General features: G+C 43.0%; 1 protein-coding gene and 1 long non-coding RNA gene across 6 annotated transcripts in view; both read left to right on the forward strand.

Moving 5' to 3' along the window:
- LOC146968463 (butyrophilin subfamily 3 member A2-like) overlaps positions 1–16,128 on the forward strand; it is a 79,027-nt gene that overhangs the window by 23,253 nt on the left and 39,646 nt on the right. The gene's annotated exons all lie outside the window — the stretch shown is intronic.
- On the forward strand, positions 5,251–6,607 carry LOC146968465 (uncharacterized). The gene is made up of 3 exons (XR_015034333.1): positions 5,251–5,347; positions 5,855–5,957; positions 6,494–6,607. It is a non-coding gene; the product is annotated as an uncharacterized LOC146968465 (long non-coding RNA).

Consider the following 16,128-nt stretch of genomic DNA (forward strand, 5'->3'; position numbering starts at 1 on the left):
GACGGGGGGCGACCCCCATTCAGAAAGACCGCCATTCTGACGGTCCACCATTCCGAAATTCTGAGGGGCCGCCATTCCAAAGGTGTCAATTGCAGTGTTTTATTTTGAAAATAGTTTTGATTTTGAAAATTGACCAGATTCTCTTGTGTTTCTTTGTTTGACTTCCTGCCCGGCTTGACGCAACCGCTCGCAGCAAGTAGACGAGACACCGAAACGCTTGCTGCAAGGTGCGAGCCGACTGTGGAGGTGCGCGGTGCGTGAACGACACAATCTGTTAAAATGGGTGTCGTAAAGAAACCGGCTCCGCTTCTTGGAACTTTACGACTATTCACAGCACTTCCGTGTCCGTTGTGTCCCCAGCTGGCTAATAATGAGTGGGCTAAAATACAAGACAAAAGAAGTACCAGTATGCTCCCCTTCGGAGATTTGATCCCCTGTCACCCATGTCGAAGACACCTGTTCTACCTAATGTACTACTGCAGCAAGCACTTCACATGCTGTACCCAGCACACTTAACTAACCAACCTTTCGAAATGGCAGACCCTGTTTCAGGTTTGGAATGACGCCCCTTTTTCAAAAATAATTAAGGGCTGAAATTCCGAAACATGAAAGTTAACTTTCCGAATTTTGGCCCTTCGGAATGGCGCACTGGAATTGTGTCAGACATAGGACATAGAGATAAGACGTTGAAATTAAGATATAACCTTCATTTGACCTTCTGGGTAAAAAATCTCATCATTACATTTTACGGGGCCAGTGACCTTTGACCTTCTCTAGTCAGTTTGTCCTTGAGTCCAACGGTGTTGCTGAGATCTTGTATTCATGGGGCTAAAACATGTTTTGTGAGGTCTTTACAACCATGACTGTGACCTTTGACCTTTGTCCACATCTAATCAGTTCATCTTTTTGTTGTAATGAAAGGTTACACAACATCTGAACAAATTCCAATCTTCCTTAAAATGGGGTGACTGTCGGGTGGTGCGTGGCGCGGTGGTTGGAGCGGCCGCCCCATGTGGAGGCTGCAGTCCTCGGCGCGGGCGTCCCCAGTTCAGGTCCCGCGTCGGGCGGACATTTCCTGCGTGTCGTTCCCCCTCTCTCTGTCTCCCCCTTTCCTGTCTATCTCACTGTGCTATCAAATAAAGGCAAAATGGCCAAAAAATATATACTTTATAAAAAAAAAAATAACGGTGACTGTTATGAAACATGTTTGTCTCTCACCTGTGACAGTCAGTCTGCTCTCTGGTGACTCTCCAACTCCCTGGATGCTGCACTTGTACAGTCCTTCAATAAACCTGGAGATTTTATTCATTCTGATCTCTTCTGTTCGATTGTTGTTCATTGGGATGTTGTCTTTGTAGAAAACAGCTTTCAGGTTGGTGGAAGTCGTCTTGTTTCTGCAGCGCAGAGTCACAGGATCTCCCTCCATCACAGGAAGAGCAGGACTCTCCAGGATCACTGAGCCCTCTGAAGAACATGTTGAAGAAGAGGAAAGTTTGATGAACAGACTTGATGTTACTCTAAATAGTAAACTGAAGGGAATGCATACAGGTGAGTTAGATTACAAGTTAAAGATAGATATAATGACTTAAAAAAATACCAGTGATGGTGATGTTGATGCTGTTGCTTTGTTCTCCTCCTTCAGTCTCACACCAGTATTCGCCACTGTCTGCGGGATACAGTGCAGCAGCTGTGCAGGACGAACCTGATGATGTCCTCTTCATGTCACATGCTGGAGTAAATTCTCCATCATCCCTGATCCCTCTTAACTGAGCAGAACCATCAGTTCCCTCACAATGAAAAGAGACAGGCTCAAGCTCAAAGAACTGCAGACGGTCTGGAGTGATACGAAGAGAAGCTGCACCTGAAACTGAGAAAATAATAAAATCAGGAAAGGATGAACAGAGTTTAAAAAAAAAATCTAAACTAATAAATGAACATTTTTAATGGTTATCCCTGTTCCTCACCACTTTGTTGAGCATAAAGACTCTGAACTTGTGTCTCCAGCAGAAGAAATTCAAGCATCACTGGAGAAACAAAGGAGCAATGTTGTAAATCAGCAACAGATGCTTTGATGAGCAGCAACTTATAAAAGTCAGGACAGAAAGAGAAGAAATGTGACACTGAGTACTCACACAGTCTGAAGCAGAGAGCTGTGACCTCCATGTTGTCTTGCTGCAGACTGAGCGTTGAGCTGAAATACAACTGAAGTATAACATACGTGACAACTTCCTCTTCCTGTGGAGGTTATTTCTGATGCTGCTGCAGAAGGGGGGCAGGGTCTCAGAGGCTGAGGTGGTCTCTCAGTCTGAGATACAATGACACTGTTTTCATGACAGAAAGTGGCACAGGGGGCTTTGAGTATTTAATGTGTCTGTGGAGTTATGTGTGTTTTATCCAAGTCTGATAATGATAATGATTACAAAAGGTTATGATTATGTCATAACCTGCATCAACTATCATCATAGTTGTATCAAGAAATATCAATCCAATTGCCTTTGCAATGCGTAACCTCTGCATCAATGTGGAGAAGACAAAAGAGGTGATTATTGCCTTTAGGCTTTAGGAGGAGCAGCTACAACCCTCCTCCTGTCCAGATTGATGGAGCAGCTGTTGGAGGTGGTTCCCAGTTTCAAGTACCTGGGAGTGCACATTTCAGTGACGTCACCTGGGCCTACAACACAGCCAACACCATAGAGAAGGCCCAACAACACCTTTACTCCTTGTAAAGGCTGAAGAGGCAGCAACTCAGTCTGGATGAATTAAGTCAACCCTCTTCCAATGCTGCTGTATGACAAACCTTGAATTCTTCCCTTATGTTTACCACCGGCTCGTGTATTAAAACCCACCTTAAGTTATGTACGCTTACGCTTATCAAATGTTTTATGGTAAGTCACATCTCAAATAGTAAATATCAGTCTAGGGTAATGTATGATTCTCACTTGTAAATAATGTTGGAGACTGCAGGGAATACACTTGACCTGTATGTATCTTAAGACTTCAATAATGAAACACAATTCAAGAAAACCAACACAGGATCTCAGTTTTAGCGAATGTATTAATGATGCAGGAAAACACACATTCAAACCTTTGGTTTTGAAAGAGAGAGATATGGAAAATTGTTTTTGTCTTTTCTCAAACTGTTTAATTTTATTTTGAGTGCACTCTTTTCTACTTTCGTTGGCGCGCTTTAGTCGGAGCTCATGATGGAAACCTTTTGATACCTGTACTCCCGTGTGTCTGTGAAGTCAGCCAGACCAGGCCACAGCTGATAAATCACTCGCTCGTTGTGGTAGCAACCGTCTCCGCCCGCAGCAGCTCGCAGTGGCGCACTTGCAACGGATGTGCACTCACTCCACCCAGAGCGATAGATATAACAGAGTGGCGACAGCTTTTGATGTCGTCGCCAGCGCGGTCACGTGGTTCATGTAGCTCCCAATAGTTCCAAACTAGGCTGCCGCTGTCATGTTCTTCTATGGGACAGACAGCACTGAGCTTGCTTTTGGACGGTAAATATTAAAAAATAAACCGTACAAAGGTACATTTACAACTGTTACTGAATTACTGTATGTACATCAATGTCAGTTTTCAAACAAAAGGCAAAATCTTCTTGCTTCAAGGTTTTATTTGTCACTCTAAAGTGAAGATTAGCCTGCCCTACTAAAAATGGCATAAGAAGAGGAGTAAAGCAATATATTAAGCAGGAATATATATATTTAAGCATCAAAGATGTTCAATCAAACCCACACAGTTTGAAACAACGTTCAAAACACACACAGCCAGTACCACAACTAAATATAAAGCCCGCTAACTTAATGCTAACGTATAATGCACAACCTCATAGACGGGCTAACAGAAATTAGCATCGATATCGCCATTTCGCGGCAACAGAGCCATAGTAGTAAAGCTGCCAAAACCTGGCTTTAACGCTGTCAACACGTCACAGTTTTAATGGTTTTTTCATGCAAGAAAGTCACCGTTTAATCCAGAGTCTGTGGTCAGTTCATAACGTGTGTTAGGAACTTGCACCGATGTTTGTTCTGGGAGAAGTGCAGAGTCTGTGTGAGCCCCGACCGGGGACCAGGGGCAGCGGCTGTCACAGCAGCAGCAGCCGCTCTACTGAGCTGATCTGCCGGGGCCGACCGTCCGTCCTCCCGTCGGAGAAAACGAGCCAAGTAACGTATCCGCATGCTTTTAGAGGTTTACTGCTGGCTGGTTAAATTATTTTTAGGAGATTAATGTTGGTCTCATTGATGAAATTTAACAACTGTGGCAGTGGCATTAGTTTGTTTGAATGTGAAGTGAGCAGGGCTGCCTCTGGGCTACGGACTGAAATCCCCACAGTTACGTAAATAAATAAATGTTTTTCAATGAACCGATCAGTCTTATAATTTTTATTTTGTTAAGTCAACATGGTTACTGTACTTGGGAAAAATTATTACCACTTTATAACTTAAAATTGGTCGGTATTTCATCAACGTAGCTCAGTAGTTTCTTGCTGTGCAGCCATAGAAACAGACGTGGTCCAGCGCCACGGGAGGAATGCTTGGAACTATTGAGGGCTCCATAACCCGGAAGTCGGCCCGCCATTTTTTTTACAACGGAGTCCTATGGGAGTGTCGCCACTCTGTTATATCTATCGCTCTGACTCCACCCATAAAAGACGTGCTAACCAACCTTCTAAGCAGTTGACAATGTCTTGGGAAAGACGTTAGCACCGTTGCCTCCGGTGCGGGAGGTCGTGGGATCGAACCCCACCTAGGGCAGTCCGTGAGAAACACAATGCAGAGGGCCAGATGTGACATCGGCTAGACTTTGTGAGTGTGTAGCCAACACTCACAAAGTCATACTATCATGTCAACTATCCTTCATATTATTGAAAGGCCTGATAGGTGTAAAAGGAAAAAAAAACGCCCCCTACAATAAGAGCAGGTAAAAACAGCCACATCATGTTGTGTAATACTACTACTACACTTTGAAGACGTATTGTTTAATCAACTGATTAGTTGCCTGGCAACAGGGTCAAAGTCCCTCATAAAGATATTTAGATTTAAAGTAGACTGTGGGCATCATGTTATTTGTGTTTAAAGCTGAACTGATTTACTGATCTGTGGTCAGATTCACATTTGGTCAACAAGGCCATTCACATAGTATATTGTAAACAACATAACAGCTTGGTTGAACTTGAAGTTTAGGAAGTTGAACATGATTTGAGATGATAAATCTGAGGCTTTCTGTTCTAGATAAACTGGCCTGGTCAGAGGTCTTTACTTTATGATCATGAGTCAGTAAATGATTTACAGATTTCAGACCTGTCGTCAGTTGAAATGAGCAACACAACTAGCAGCAGGTACGTGGTCTTCTCAATCATTTTGCTTCTGTTTTAATCTTGAAAAACTTAAAAGTGAATCTGCTATAACAAAAAGTTGCATTCACGCATTTAACGTTGATTGTTATTTAATCCATTCGTAATGAATCGGCTTCTTATTACAGTTTGTTAACTGAAATGAAAGTCTGGAGGTTTGAAACAAACCGGTCAGATAGACATTGTTGTTTCACATGGACTAGACAGATGGACATGAACAGAGTGTAGCATGTAAATTATTGTCCACAATAATTTATGCAGCACAAATTACCAGCCACAGAGCTCTCCACAGGTCGTTAGCTATGTGCTCAAATGTTTCAAACTACAAAACTGATTTTTTCCTGGATATGTATAAATGTCTCTTAGAATATGCTGTTAAAAACTGAAGGACTGGATGTGGTGATGTTGATTTTGTAAAAGGTTATGTATCATTAACACCAATTTTGGTGAGTTTGCTGTACAGTTATGATTTTCATGTTCTAATGTTTTCAGAGCTGTATAATGTTTCATCAGATGGCTGGACTCTCCATTCAGTCTCCACTCACAACCATCAGTGTCCTGGTCGTCCATTTTCTCCTGATATCCTTTGTTGGAGGTAACCTCAAGATACAATGATTTTTGAACAAATTAAATGAGAAGTATGAAAAGTTCAGTGTTGAACCCACAGATAAATTGACCTTCTCTGCAACAGCAAATTTCTGTAACGGTTGAAACGTTTCTCTTTTGGTGCAGTCTGACAATCGCCCATCATCAACTGTTGGAAAGAAAAAATCAGGGACTGATTAGTGCACACAACTGAGTTGAGGAAACAAGAAACTGGGCAAAACATTTAGAGTGACTCAGTAAATTTAGATTTTTATTATAATGTATGTCTGTTCAGTATCTCCATTGGATTAAAAGGGAGGAGGACTACTACTACTAATATGTTCCATCCTGTTATATTCTGGTAGTTTTTTCATTATCTTGAAATCAACTTGTCACTGTTAGATTGACATCTATACATGTATGTAGAGCCAATTAGTAAAACAAGTTAGCCTAGCTGTAAGCTGTGTTATAAGTAACAACAGACAATGCAACACTGTGTTTAGAAAAAAACAAAACAACTAATGTTAGAATATCCTCTCTTTTCAGGTCAGCCTCAGTTAATTGTTCCCTCTCAGCCAATAGTGGCCACAATTGGTGGTGACATAATTTTGCCATGTCACCTTGAACCTGCCGAGGATGTTACCAGCTACGCAGTGGAGTGGTCGAGGTCTGACCTGCAGCCAAGATATGTCCATGTGTGGCGTAGAGGACAGGAACTGACAAAAATGAAAAACCCATCGTACTCAGGACGAACATCACTGTTCACTGATGAACTGAAGCACGGAAACATTTCACTGAAACTGTCCAGAGTGAAACCTGGTGATGATGGCAGACATAGATGTTTCATACCAGACAATAACAAAGCATCCTTTGTTGAACTTAGTGTTGGTAAGTAGTGAAATACTGTGTGAGCGTGTCGTCTTGCCAATGAAGACTTAGGATAATCTCAGTCACTCAGTGATATTGGATTGTACATTTATTTAGGGAGTACTGTTGTCTGCAGACATTTGAGCATCCAAACTACTTGTCACCGGTCTACCTTCAATATGTCGATAAGATCCTCAGTTTTTAGCTTCAATATAACTTCAACTCATAGTCCAGGCAATCTAGCTCATTTTGGACCCAAAAATAGAACTAATTGTAACAGAATGTTTTTCACCGTACATCATTTATTTGAGGTGTCCAGAGCATCATATTAAAAGTCCTAAGAAATCCTGGTTGGAGAAATATGTTTCATTCTCATTAATCCAAGATTGATTTACTATAAAGTCTACGGTGCCAATAAGGCCAGACAGCCATACACCCCAATGGGGCTATTTTTTTTCCTTTACTGCTATCACAATGAAACTTTACACTATGAAAGTATTCATGAGTGACAGCTGGGACGGTTCATGTTCATGGTTGCTCAACTCTCACTCAAGTCCATCAACAAACAACAAAGCAGGGCAGTACCTTGTATAAAGGTCATGTAGTCCTCCCGAGCAGGGGCATTTCAAGACACTCTGGGGGCCCCAGGAAAGAGGTGTCCTGTAGGCCCAAATTCAAGGAGATATACAATATATTTTTCTTCAAAATACAAATCACTAACAATTTGGACAGAAAAAGCTGATCTTGAAGTTGGTATCAATGTTAGCATTTGACAACAAACTCATTATTGCACTGGGAGCAATTGACATTGCTATTAGCAGCATTGGCAGCAATGTTTGGTGTGTAAAGCCATCCAGACTAGTACTGTCTCTGGGGGGGCCCTTCCAGCTTGGGGCCTTAGGCCATTGCCTGGGTTGCCTGTCCTGTTGCAACGCCTCTGCTCCTGAGTAGTTCCCAGTCCATAAACGGTGGACCATGTGCAGGATCTGGGGTTAGTTTCACAGGCTTGGTTTTATCCAGGGTTCCCAGATGAACTGTCAGGTGGCAGAACACTAATCGGATACTGTCTCTCGTTATTAAAGCAGATATCAGTGGCACGGCCGTTTCGGCTAATGCTGTGTTCAAGGCAGGCTTTTGAAACCGTAAGTTACAGCTTCAAGTCACAACTACGACTTGGTAGCGTTCCAGGTAACCCGTAGCTCGTGTTTTTACCGTCCTGTTGTCTGTGAAAGTTCCCTATAACGGCCACTCGTAACTTCCGACCCGTGAACTCGTACCAGATCGAACTGGTATGACTTCACAGGAAGGAAAAACACAAAGTACGAGTTTCCTTGAACGCACCATGAGTTAGCAGCCCCCGCCCTTGTCAGGCATCAATTGGTCCTCGTGCTACGTCACCACATTCACGCGCATCCCTTGGCTGCACACACAGCCCTTCATGCCGTTCTCTCCCCTCATTGGATAACACTTGTATCCCACAAGGAAAATTTTCTCCTCGGGTTACAGCAGAGCAGAATGACGGAGAGACTCGTGTTTAGGCTGAAAGACTTCATGTAAGTGATTGCTGACGGAAAATAGGACTATTTAGGACTTATATTAACAAAAACATTCCACTGATATCTGCTTTAATGTGTTAGCCCCAATCTGCACATGACAAAGTTTTAAAAAAGGTATTGTAGCCAATCTGGTCCTTGACAGGCCTATGGACATCATCATCAATTACCTCATTGACCACTTGTTGCTAATGCTGCTTTCAGATTGAATGCTGGGCCTGGATCATCAACTTGAAGTGTTAGGTGTTAGTGTTAGGGGCGTTAGAGTAGGAACAAACTGTTGCTAAAGTTTTAAGTTGTTAATGGCCAAAGAGGAACAATAGTTTGATGTAAAAGACTGATTCACTGGTGAGAAACTACATGACATTAACAGATAAATTATTACGAAGGGCACATTCATAAAAAAAACCTGAATCAAATGCATTTATTTGATGGTTGTATTTCTGGCTCTTGTTTTGAAATGTTCCTGTTGTCCATCTCCAGGTGCTGCCTCGTCACCTGTCATCAGCTTAGCAGGGACTGACAAAGACAAGGGGGGAGTGGTGTTACAGTGTGAGTCTAAAGGCTGGTATCCAGAGCCTGAGCTGCTGTGGCTGGACGCTGAGGGAAAGCTGCTCTCTGCTGGAACCTACAGAGACAGTCAGAGGTCATGATGACCTCTATACTGTCAGCAGCAGAGTGACTGTGGAGAAGAGACACAGCAACAGCTTCACCTGTAGAGTCCAACAGAAGACCATCAACCAGACCAGAGACACTCACATTCATGTTCCAGGTCAAAACTCTACATTTAAACACTGTGTTAGTTTCAAACAGCTGAGGTCTAGTTCTACACAAACACCATCTGATCTGATTGTGTGTTGTCTCATTTCAGATGATTTCTTCAAGGTCCAGTCCAGTTTTTTTCCGCTCCTCATTGGCTTGGCTGTTACTTTGACTATTTTCATCATGATCATTATCTCAGTTGTCTTTTTCATCTTGAAGAGACGAAGTAAGTCACAAATGAACTACAGTGGTTTGTCAAAGTCAAGTTTCCTCACAGGTTCAATGTGAATGACTTCAATGGAAAGACTGAGTTAGTGGTGGGAACAGAGAAGTTCACTGTGACACTGTGTCAATTAAATCCAATTTGATTAAATTCCCACATGTTTGATTGCTAAAGTCTGATTAAGAAAAGTGAATGTATTTTTAAAAAATGTCTTCATACAGAGAGCAGGGGAAACCAGAGGGATGAAAGTGATGGAGGAGAAAAAGAGAGAGAGAAGCTCATGACAGTGAAAACTGAGGATAAGAAAAAGGTAAAATACTGTAAAGAAAACAAGAAATAAACATGACCGACAAGGTTGAACATTCTACAAAATAAAAGTCTTTGTTCGGTCTCCTCTGAGGAGAAACCACATGTTACCAACCACAAGACACAGAACAGTTCAGCAACGACCTGATGCTGCATTTGATTCGATATGAGTCATTGGACAGTGAGTTCAGTCACATGTTCTTCTTCTGATCCAGAGTTCAACCATAGAAGAACTGAAGAAGAAGGAGGAGAAAGCTGAGCAGGAAGTAGAAACACCAAAGTTGGAGCTGGAAACCAAAAACAAGGAGGTTCAGATTGGTCTTTTACAGAGAGTTTTCTTTCCAGCAGCTCATTTAGTTAAAGCAGATATCAGTGGAATGTTTTTGTTAATATAAGTCCTAAATAGTCCTATTTTCCGTCAGCAATCACTTACATGAAGTATTTCAGCCTAAACACGAGTCTCTCCGTCACTCTGCTCTGCTGTAACCCGAGGAGAAAATTTTCCTTGTGGGATACAAGTGTTATCCAATGAGGGGAGAGAACGGCATGAAGGGCTGTGTGTGCAGCCAAGGGATGCGCGTGAATGTGGTGACGTAGCACGAGGACCAATTGATGCCTGACAAGGGCGGGGGCTGCTAACTCATGGTGCGTTCAAGGAAACTCGTACTTTGTGTTTTTCCTTCCTGTGAAGTCATACCAGTTCGATCTGGTACGAGTTCACGGGTCGGAAGTTACGAGTGGCCGTTATAGGGAACTTTCACAGACAACAGGACGGTAAAAACACGAGCTACGGGTTACCTGGAACGCTACCAAGTCGTAGTTGTGACTTGAAGCTGTAACTTACGGTTTCAAAAGCCTGCCTTGAACACAGCATTAGCCGAAACGGCCGTGCCACTGATATCTGCTTTAAAAACTGAACACTAAAAGCCTCATTCCTGATGCTGAGTCAGGACACTGTAGGCTGCAGTAGAGAAGCATCATCTTGTTCTTTTAGGTTTTTTTTCTTTCCTCTCAGCTGAAACAGAAACAAGATGACTATATGACTATATTCCCTATAGTCATAGCAGTAGGTTCGTTACCTTTAATTGTCGGTGCAAGAGGGAAATACAGAGACTGCTTGATGAAAAACTGTCCCTGAAGGCAACGTGCATCAGCGGTTTTGCATGAATTTCCCTCTAAAACAACTCTGTCTGGTAACGTTCTGTTATTATCTCATAGTGTGGTGAATGTGCAGGTCACAACTTGTCCACCAGAGCGTTGTGGAGTTGTTGGATTGTGTATTTAATGAGTTTGATGAGGGAAACCAAGAAATCCCATGAGCCTCCGTAGTGTAGCTCTGAGCAGCTCACGGCTCTGCTCCGCCGTTCAAAAAATAGCTTTCACTGACAATTAAAGGTAACAAACCTACTGCTATGACTATAGGGATTATGGCAATAGGCCAATTTGCCAAAATGTTGAACTATCCCTTTAAAACAAAGCTGGTCCAACACTGAGTCTCTGTCCATGTCTCTATTCAATCCCAGCTGGAGACAAACCAAGCTGAGACCAACAGGAAGAAGGAGGAAGCTGAGAGAGAAGAGGAGAAGATGAAGATAAAGATGGAGTCCATGGAAGAGGAGGTTCAGACAAACAGAAATGTTGTGGGTTCATGCGCTACAACAGAAACGGTAAGACAGTCACCTCTGTAGAGAAACTGTTCTGTCTCACATGAAGCAGCATCATGTATTAATAAATTATATATTCTAAATAACAACAACAAAATGTAACACAAAGCCTGGATATGTTGAGCCTCCTTCATAATACAGTGCTCAGCTGAGGGAATGTGATGTATCTGCTCAATTGTTGAGCTGAGCCGTAGGAGGTCATCATATATTACGGCTGAAATACACTGGAAACGGCCGCGAAACGTGTGTCGTGCGACACCCGCAGCAGCTCGCACACATTTAGTCAATGGAAGCTCCTCCATCCGGCCATGTGGGCCGTCGTGCAGCATCTCTCTTCTTTTTCGCGCCGGGTCTATTTTATTTACTCGTCGCGTGGCTATGCGGCCCTCCAACAGGTAGAAATCTACAGAGAACTGTGTATAAAACAAATATATTACATTTAAAAGTGATAAAAACAAATGTCTCATGTATCAGAGGCAAAGCCGGTAGCAGTGCAACATTAAAAGGTTTGTTTTTTACATTGTACGATGTGGATCTATGATGCTGTAGTTAAACACTCCTGTTAATTGATACCATATGTAATACTCTGATAAATATCAGTGGTATTTATTTCATTATTTTCATGGGAATAAGTTAAGGATAAAATGCCAGTTCATGGTGAAGTTAAAATCTACAAAAATAACTATTTCATATAAACGAGGTATTAAAATGTATAAATAATAATGTTTAAAATGAGTGACTTTAAAAACATCATTTCATGGTGTGACAGTGGTGGTCCTGTCACTATGCCTCCAATTGATCATGTGCCCTGGCCACTTGGCTAAGGGGATGTCCCTTTGGGTGACTGGCAAGCGCGCATGACTCTTACCCGGGAGGTGTGGGTTCAATCCCCGCCCGGGCCCTCTTCACCTTGCCACAATGGGATGTGTATGCCTTTAAAATAAGTTAAAAAGTAATTCTATTACGTTACATTATGTGCGTGAGTTCATGCGTGAGGTCATGACCTGAATGTTTACACTTCCGGGGAGAGACCCGAGAGAAGAAGAAGAAGGAGCAACGTGTTACTGGTGTAGAAGAGCAGAGACTTAGGGACTGTGTGTGTCGCCAGTGTGGAGTTTATCAGTGAGTGACTGAACTGTAGTTGAGCGACGTGTTCGGAGTGTGTTTAGTCCGACGCTCCACCGCTGCTTGTGTTTTGGTGAACACGAAGACGAGTTCGGTTCCGTTAGCTAGCAGGAGCTAGGCTAACACCACGGGAGCTAGGCTAACACCACGGGAGCTAGGCTAACACCACGGGAGCTAGGCTAACACCACGGGAGCTAGGCTAACACCACGGGAGCTAGGCTAACACCACTGGAGCTCGGCTAACACCACGGGAGCTAGGCTAACACCACTGGAGCTCGGCTAACACCACGGGCCTCGCTGAGGGGAAACGCCGCCTGCACGGACGGGAGGAGCTTCGGTGAGTCGTCGACGGAGGTCGCTTCGCTGCTGCCGTGAGAGACGGAGGTTCGCCGCTGCGAGCGGAGACGGTCGTTTCCGTCGTTACCGCAACGAGCGAGCGATTCATCAGCTGCGGCCTGGTCGGGCTGACTTCACAGACACACGGGAGTACAGGTATCAAAAGGTTTCCACCATGAGCTCCAACTAAGCGCGCCAACGAAAGTAGAAAAGAGTGCACTCAAAATAAAATTAGACAGTTTGAGAAAAGACAAAAACTCTAAACCCCCGGGGTTCTATGTTTTATTTTCTATATCTCTCTCTTCCATAGAGAACAGTTTGAATGTGTGTTTTCCTGAATGTTAATACATTTTTCTAAACTGAGATTCTGTATTTGGGTTTATTGAGTGGTGTTTACTATTGAAGTATAAAGCTACAGGTCAAGTGTATTTCCCTGCAGTCTCCACCTGGTTATTTACAAGTGAGAATCATACATTACCCTAGACTGATATTTACTATTTGAGATGTGACTTTTACCATAAAACATTTGATAAGCGTTAAAGCTTCATCTTCATAATATAAGGTGGGTTTTAATACAAGAGCCGGTGGTAAAAGGGTTACACTAGGGGTGTCACGATTCTCCAAATCCTCGATTCGATTTGATTTTCGATTTTAGGGTCACGATTCGATTCGATTCTCGATTTTTTTTCTTTTTCTTACAGCACAGATGCCTATGCCATTTTCAAACTAGTCTAGTCTACGATCATTGGTTTTATTCATCAAATTTTGTACAGTAAATCTTATTTCAAAAGATGGGATACATATAAGTGATCCAATTTCCATAATGTATCACATTAGGCACTAATGGTCACATTTAAATAATTTCTTTACAATATAAAGGTAACATGCCCCCAAAAATCATGATCCAGGGGCCAAAATTGCCCCCAAGGTTTTGAAACAAATATATTAAATATATTTGATATATATATGATAATGTAAAGATATAAATATTATTTATATCTTTACATTATCATAATTTTATTTTCATTAATTTACCGTCGTGTCTCATTATTCTCCTGATGTCGGCTTAATGTAATGTAAACAGATTGCGCTGATACGGAGAGTCATGTGACAGCGGGGCAGAGCTGCAGCTGCTGTGCTGCCATGGACCTGATGATCAGGTCCTGATCAGACTGGCGGTGGCCCACAGTCAATCAGTCCCTGATCCTCCACCGTCACCAGATCCCCCGAAAGCCTCCGCAAATAACAAAAAGTGGCAAGTTGCACCTTTTCGTCGGCTTATTATTTGCGTTTTTTTTTTTTTAATCTTATAACGTGTCTGCAACATGCGGCTCTCAGTGCTTGTCGGTGTTGTGTAGTTAGAGCTGTGTCTCCCTCCTGTTTCCCAGGTAGGAGGGGGACAGTAGCCCACCAGGGCTGGGTGATAAAACGCTATAAATTAGGGATGCAAATTATCGAGTAATTCATTAATCGATAGTTGATAGACCTTATCGATCGATGATCGATTAATTGATAAGCGGCAATTTTCCTGAGAACCTAAATTTAAGGGGAAAATTTAAGATCAACATTCCTTATGGACTTTACACTAGTATTTGTTAATTTATTTTAAGAGCACAGCACAATGAAAATGTTTAAGTAGCACGTTATTTGGGACAGAGAGCTCTGAGGTTGAAGTCCTACAGTATCATAATGAGATGAGATGAGAGAGCTGCGTTTCCATTACAGATTTTTGCAAAATAAAAGTGATATTTCTGAAACTTCGAAAAAGTGCAATTGCCATTTGGAGTGTTTCCATTGAAAGGTATTTTGCGAATGAGCCGTAATGCGTCTTGCGTTTCTATGGTGACGGCACAGCGATCTCAGCTGCCGACAGCTGTTGCTGTTATTGTTATTAACATTGACAAAAACAGCGCTTGATTACTGAAAGGCAAAGCCCGTGTGGCGCTGCAGCGGCCACAGATAAGGACGCACTCACACTAGGGCCAGTTGTTCCGTACTGCGCTGAAGCCCGAATGCCCCCCCCCCCCCCTCTCCCCCGCTGGCCCGCACTCACACCACCTCCAACCCAAGCTGCTCAGCACGGCTGCCTCCGTTGATACAGAGGGATTATTTGTTTACCAACACGGCGGATGTGCGCTTTAACCTGACTGCAGAAAGAACGGAGCCTTTTAACACCAGCGGTGATGAGGCGCTGACAACAATATAGGTGGTTGTGTCCACACACCCGCTGGTTTATGTGACTTAAGGTGACATTTCGGCGCAGGAGGGAGTGGGAGTGTGGATGCGAGCCAAATCTCCTTCAACCACGCACGGAAAAGGGGAATGATAGGAAAGGGTTTTCTAATTTATTGAGAAACAATGCCCAGGTCAGCAATGCATGACAATAAACATGTGGTTCATTTGTCCCCTTAAGTTACATAAACCAACACAGCTTGGACACACGCGCTGTTCTCCGCGGCACCGCAACGAGCGCTTTTTTTTCTTTTCTTTTTTTTTTTTTAAAATTAAGCTCCGGTAGCGACCGGCTAAACTACGGTAGGATACTGTAAACCAGCGCGGATCCGGTGTGTTTATCAAAGCTTGTCCGCCGTGCTGAGGCACCGGGTCGGTTTGAGCTGCGTTCAGGCTGCATTAACTCCTCAGGCAGCGCAGCTCCGTGTCGGCGGCTTTTTGACTCGTTACTCACTGGTCGTCTGTGTGTTAGCGATGGTACAGCCTGAGTCCCGTATAGCTACAACAGGTAACAGTGTTGTCTCTTTTCACCTCCTCTCCCTCTCTCCCTTGTGTGCTGCAGTGCGCTGCACACGTTTACACAGAGATCCGCTACATTATGTCGGCTTTGCTTGTTTACATTTCACAGTAAAACTCCCATTGAAAAGGAACGATTAATTGCAAGTAATTTAATTTAATCGATTAAATTCTTATCGACAATTAATCGATAGTCGATTAATTGTTTGCATCCCTACTATAAATTGTGAAATAACTTTTCTCCGATAGAAATATGAGACGTGGTCAATAGTTTTCATTCATCTATGTTTTGGCAAATAGCCAATGATATTGAGAGTTCCGCTGCACTGAACCAATCATGTGGCTGGAATAGAGCCAGTCAGACGTGCACAGCAGCTGACACCGCCGGTAAAAAAAAAAAAAAAGAGAGAGCGAGGGAGGGAGAGAGAATGAGTGAGTGTTGTCTCGAAATAAAAAGTAAAGGAAAACTCGGACCAGTGACTGACAAGACGCTTGGTGCGCTATGGGGACAACGGGCAGTCAATCCATCTTAATATTACCCTCTTGACCTAGGGGTATCAGGGAGGGTCGCGATGGCCTCTGCTGCCAGGTCAGTAT

The sequence above is a fragment of the Trachurus japonicus genome, chromosome 18 (assembly GCF_045865225.1).
Source record: "Trachurus japonicus isolate A0001 chromosome 18, Traja_1.0".
Lineage (NCBI taxonomy): Eukaryota > Metazoa > Chordata > Actinopteri > Carangiformes > Carangidae > Trachurus > Trachurus japonicus.